Source organism: Molossus molossus, unplaced genomic scaffold (genome assembly GCF_014108415.1).
Source record: "Molossus molossus isolate mMolMol1 unplaced genomic scaffold, mMolMol1.p scaffold_m16_p_21, whole genome shotgun sequence".
NCBI classification, from domain to species: Eukaryota; Metazoa; Chordata; class Mammalia; order Chiroptera; family Molossidae; genus Molossus; species Molossus molossus.
Window position 1 is genome coordinate 35,314,898 of NW_023425357.1, and position 6,594 is coordinate 35,321,491.

Consider the following 6,594-nt stretch of genomic DNA (forward strand, 5'->3'; position numbering starts at 1 on the left):
TTTTCATTTATTGGGTAAAATATGAGGCAAAGTAGTACAAAGTAAAACATAAAACAAAGGGTCAAGGTAGTGATTAGGATGGGAGGTAAGAGAAAAAAAATTTTTTTATTTAAAAAGCATATAGAGGAAAAGGGGTCAGATTGGGAGTCTTGGAAAGCTCAATTTCCTGTGCTGCTCCTGGTTTAGCTTCTCCCAACTTCTATCTCTATTTGCTCCTGATTAGATTTCTTGGGTAAATCAAAGTGGGCAGATTTGGAATATTTATTTTTATTGGGGACATCATCCCATTGTTCTATAAGGTAATGCCACACCCACTTCTGAAAAACCTAGAAGAAACTAGAAAAAAAAATCCCCAAAGTACGTTATTAAGGAAAAATGAAATTTAAGCACCCGGGTTACTGTGTTTCACTTTTCAGGTCCATGTGGTTCTCAAGCTAACATTGTTTCCTTCGCGGAGATTAAGAGGAGGAGGAACAACAGGAAACTGCTTTGAAACTGGCACTGAGGGATCAAAGATGCCATTTGTCACACTTGTAAATAATGGCATTTGTATTTGCATTATGTTGTGCTTTCTCCAATGAACCTGAAAGTTTTCAAGATGCAGTATAACAATTTTGAAAGCTGGAAATGACAAGTTTCCAAATCTTTGGCCACATGCTCAGAGTAGATTTCCATGATTCAGAGATGGGTCCAGAAGAGGCTAAGGTCAAGCCAACCAATGAACAATTACTTCTCGTTAAAAAACAATATACATATGTATGTTCAGGTTAAATCTTAATCCAGGATCCCAGATTGGGTGATAGGATGGGCAAAGTTATGCAGGGCAAAGTCATCTGTGTTCCTCCATAGTCATCAACTCTCTATCCTGTACAGGCTTCCCTTTATCCAAAGTTATTTCTAATAACATAGTTCAAATCCAAATTCTCGTTAACTGGCTTCAGGAAACCGTTTTGCAAGGGATATGATTGTCATTTTAAATAAGTTGTTTCTACTGAATCAATATGATTCTCTTCAACAACTAAGACCTCTAAGACACTATTTTTTAGTATCTACTATTTAAGAAAATGATTACATTATTGGTTACATTTTATTAATCACAGAAACATCTATAAGGGAATCATTAGATCTACTAGGCATATTATTTATTTTGGCACAGTTTGAGCTTAGTTTTTTGTTTTTGTTTTTGAATTTGTTTTTCTTTATTGATTTTTTAGAGAGAGAGGAAGGGAGAGGGAGCAAGATCAAAACATCAATGAGAGAGAACATCGATTTGCTGCCTCCTGCATGCCCCCCACTGGGGATTTGGCCCACAACCTGGGCATGTGCCCTGACCAGGAATGGAGCTGGTGACTTCTTGGTGCATTGGTTGATGCTCAACCACTGAGCCACACCGGCTGGGCTAAGCTTAGTTTTTCTATGGAACTACCAACAGCAGAAACCAAGTTTTAGAGCTAGATTTGGGTTTAAACTGTAGCTCTCGCCCTGGCCAGTTTGGCTCAGCAGTTAGAGCATCATCCTGCAGACCAAAGCGTCCTGGGTTTGATTCTGGCCAATGGCACGTAACTCGGTTGTGGTTTGTCCTTGGTCCCAGTTGGGGTCACGCAGATGGCAACCAGTTGATGTGTCTCTCTCACATCAAAGTTTCTCTCTGTCTCTCTCTCTCTCCCCCTCCCTCCTACTCTGTCTGAAGATAAATGTGAAAATATCCTCAGGTGAGGATTAAAACAAAACAAAACAAACAAACAGAAAAACACTAGCTCTCTAGTTAGCTGTGTGGCCTCGGGCAAGTCAAGTGGCTCTCTGAGCCACTGGTAAGATTTGGGTTACCCCTCTTCCCCATCTACCATGTAAGGATCCTATAGGGAAGGAGCAGAAATGTTTGTAAACTATTGAAGACACTGCGTGGCACATGGTAGATGTAATATAAATGATAGTGTTACAACTGCATCCTCATGTTTCTTTTTTTTAATATTTTCTCTTTATTGATTTTAGAGAGGAAGGGAGAGATAGAAACATCGATGAGAGAGAACACTGATTGACCGCCTCCTGAATGCCCCCACTGGGGGTTTGGCCCAAAACCTGGGCATGTGCCCTGACCAGGAATTGAACTGGTGACCTATTGGTGCATGGGTCGGTGCTCTACCAGTGAGCCACCCCAGCCTGGGCATCGTCATGTTTCATTGGAAAGCAACTCTAGTCTCTCCATAATGCTTCATAAAAGAATTGTTTTTAAAATGCTGGTAATATGCAGTTAAGCTGAGTGGGCCTTGAAACATGTAGTTTAGACTTCTATTCAGCTAATTAAAGTTAGTTTCCCTACATGACCTACAATTACCGAAAATTTAGTAAACCGTATTTCATACATTTAAATTTACATAACTGGAATCACACTCTTCTACCTCAGGTTTTTGTAATCAGCCAGGATTTGTCAAGCACCTGCCAAATACTCAGGATCAGGAAGAATGCAGTAATATGCATTATTATGGCTGAAGATTACATATTAGATTCAAAAGTTAGTAATAAGAATGGACAATGCTTTCCTGTTAGCAATCCTCAATTCATGTGATAGTGAAGAGACAAAGCCCGCAGGAACTGTGTCATTGGTGATGTTAGAAGACTATCAGTAGGTTTTAGAAGCAATGAGAAAAATGGTTTATTTCCCTTGTTTTATTAAACAATCATTAGAACTTCAATCTCAGTGTTTAATTTTCCCCAACAGTTTAGCTATTTCCAAGAAAAACAATAATTTTGAAGACTGGCATTGCAGATAACAAAATATTATTACCTTGTACTGGCTTTTTTTGCAGATGGTTTCAGTAAAAACAGCAACGTGTCTACCTGGAGACCACTTCACATCCATCAATACAGCAAGTAATGATTTTTGCCTCTGATGATTATCAAACAAGCCATTCACTCCAAGGAAAGAGCTGCAGTAAGAACCTGCACCACAGAACTCCCCACCAGCCACACTAAGCAGTGTTAGCACAGAAACATGCTTCTCAAATTATTTTCTTCTAAGACACCTGAAGATCACAAAGCCAACACTCCTACTTTAAAAAAAGAGGTGTGTGTGTGTGTGTGTGTGTGTGTGTGTGTGTGTTTTAATAACTGTAGTCAGGGCAAGAAAAGGCGAACAGTATCTTTATTGTGTGTAGTTCTAACAAACATTCACTGTGTGCACATTCCAGCAGAAAGAGACAAAGATCTTTGTTCAAAACATGTTGAAATAAAATAGGTAAACAAACTCCATTATTGAATACACAAAAGGAATGTTAATATTACTCATTCATAGTCGAGGGTTAAGTAAAAAGAAAGTCAAATAATCAGAATAATGCTTTGTCAAAATAGCAAATGTACAATATAGATACAGGCAAAGAGCAGTTCCTAAAACTCAGGAGTTAAGAGGTTAGATGTAGGGTGGTTAACTTAAATACCACTCTGCTTCTTAGAACCTCCGTGATCACCCCCAATTTCAAACCGGGCTCTTTCAGAGCACAATAGCCCAATGTAACCAAATTCCCCATAACTTTTGTGATATTTGGCAACTGAGTGAGGTGGTTTAAAAAGAATCAATTTCTTGTTGAGACAAGACATGTCTGAATCCATTTCTCCTGGGGAAGGAAGTAATAAACATTAACATTCTGCATTTTAATCTCCTAAAATGGAATTTAACCAGATAGCTATCACTTGAGATTTTAAGCACGAGATACCATGGGTAATGATATACCTGGCCTGCAAAATAGCATTTTTCCTTGCTCCACATCAGAACTAAATGACTATAAACTCAACAATGCTCTTATTTCACAACATATGCATTTATGACGACTGCTCAGAGAACTTTATAGACTCAAATTATAGGTTCTAATGGGTTTTTGTTTCTGTTTAAGCAGTCACATAAGAACTAAACACAGTATTTCTTGTCTTTACAAATGTAGAAGTTATGTGGAAACAAACCAATTCTTAAAGAGACAGGGGCCAGGAAATTTTGGAGACCTGGCACATCCCTATTTCAGTGGCAAAAAATTTCCCTTATCTGCTCGTTTTGTGATCCCAGCCATATGTGTGCAGTATGGTATGCAGTAGCAGCTAATCGTCCTTGGGAATAAACAATCAAACACCCTGAGACCAATCCCAGGGGGCACGGTCAGCCAACAGGGGCAGGCCCTTCTTGTTCCAGAGGGGTTTTCATGACCTACCAATGTTGAGACTGTTTCGAGAATTCCAGTCTACCTCTTAAAACAAAAGTCCTTTATGATGGATTTGGCTAACATGCTGTATTACTTTATTGTTTAGAAAGAGCTCTGCAAATTCTCACACAGCTCTACCTTTCACCTGGCTGTTTATGTAGGCAGCAGAATAATAATAAATGGACCCAAAAGTGGTTTTTTTATAATATAAAGTGACATCACATTAGCAGATCAAAAGAAACCCTGGGTATTGGATGGATTTCATAGATGGTAGAGACAAAGTCTGAAAATCTTTTTCTTTGGCTCTAAGTCCAGATATAAACAGGAAAAGACAACCAATATGAAACAGAAAAACATACTTTTGCATTGGTGTTTACCCTAAAAATGTCAAAAACACCAATTTTACTTAAGACTATCATTCTTTAATGTTTCTTATAAGCCAGATGTTTTTCATTCAATTTTGAAGACTGCCAACACACTTTTGATTGATCCAAGTTATCTTCCGGCTTAGTTTTAGCTTGAATGTTCCCATTCCAGTTCCTCAATAGTTCTTTGTTCTTTACTTCTACCCCTATGTGGTCCCATATAAACATGCAACTTATAGCAATTATATACCAATTCTTATTCAAGGCAACCGTTCCTTGCATTCAAATAAAGGATCATTTGTAGTCACACCACTTCTGCTACATAATAACCAAAGGTTATTTTTTTCTTTTTAAAAACCTATTTTCTTTTCTTTCTTTTTTTTCCCCCTTTATTGATTTTAGAGAGAGGAAGTGAAAGGGAGAGATGGAAACACCGATGAGAGAGAACATCAATTGGCCACCTCTCGCATGCCCCTCTCTGGGGATCAAGCCCATAACCTGGGCATGTGTCCTTGGCCAGGAATCGAACCAGCGATCTCTTGGTTCATGGGTAGACACTCAAACACGGAGCCACACCAGCCTGACGGTTATTTTATTCAATAAAGTATCTTAAAGTGGCATCTTATAACACATACAAAACACTTTCTAATGATAGAAGTTTGACTACACCATATTCCTGATATACAAAAGTCAGCCAGAAATCCCAAAACATTGCTCCACAGTGCAAAAATGGGTATTATTTTGATGAATTCTGAATTCAGTTGACTGCTAAATCACAGGATACAAGACCTGGGCTGAACTTTTTCTTAAACAGTTTGCATGGGCCAACACTGGTTTGCTGGGCAGTTTCCTGTCTTGTCAAGTTCCTGGCAAGCAAGAAGCGGGAGGAGGTACTAAGCAGTGCCCACGGTCCTTCTTGAACCCTGCTGTTCCCTGCTGCGTATGACAATGGCTCAAAAGCAGATGGGTAATCCTCAAAGGATGGGCAGAAAACAGCCAGTGTGCCGTCTCCTCGGGTGCTTTCACAGGGAAAAATAGTAAAGGCAAATATACCAAAGAAATTCCCGAACCAAGAGGAAAGAGTAACATAATTCTAAGTAATAACCTACCCTTCAATGAAGCACTCATCCAAGAAAAAAAAACTACCAGTTTTTAAATTCTCAAAGGAAAAACAACAAAACCACAAATTGGAGCCATGGGGGTAAAATACAGATGAAATAGAAAACATTCTTTTGTTACCATCTCCCCCTTTCAAATGCCACTTGACTATGGAATTTATTTCACTGGGCAAACAGAAGATCAAATATTGTGTCTTTGATCAATATGGAGTCTCTTCCTTTCATTAGAACAGGGAATAAAAATTTTGCTAATCAATAAACAAAAAAGCAACAAAAATTTCTGGTAAAGCTCTACAGACATAATTACAAATTTATATTTTACCAATAAAAATGGTTGAGGGAAAGGAAAAAGAAAGATGGCTAGAAACTGGTGCCAAACTGGTGCTTTCTCTAAACTCCTGTCCTAGAGTAGTGTTTCTCAGTATTTTTCAGAAGAAAGATTGCTATGAATTTTCCCTATCACTCCAATTCATCTCTCCCTTTTCCTGTTTCTCTCCACTCCAAGAAATGAAAGAGAACAACAGTTCTGTCCAGGACCACATAGTGAACAAGGGGGTGGCAAGAGCTACCTGCTACACTAGCTCGGGAGGGAGTGGATGATCACATGGCTCTTTCTAGTTTTAACAAATATAAACAAGGAACAAGATCAGTTGGCAGTTGTGTTTTAAGTTATAGGTGTACAACTTGCTTCATGCACTAAATCCCTTATGACAAACTATAAAATTGAATCAGAATTTTATTTAATTTTTATCCTCACCCAAGGACATTTTTTGATATTTTTGTTCAGATAGAGTGGGAGGGAGAGAGAGAGGAACATCAACGTGAAAGGGACACATCAGGTGGCTGCCACCCACATGACCCAACCAGGGCCAGGGACAAACTGCAATCGAGGTACGTGCCCTCAGCGGGAACCGAATCCGGGTC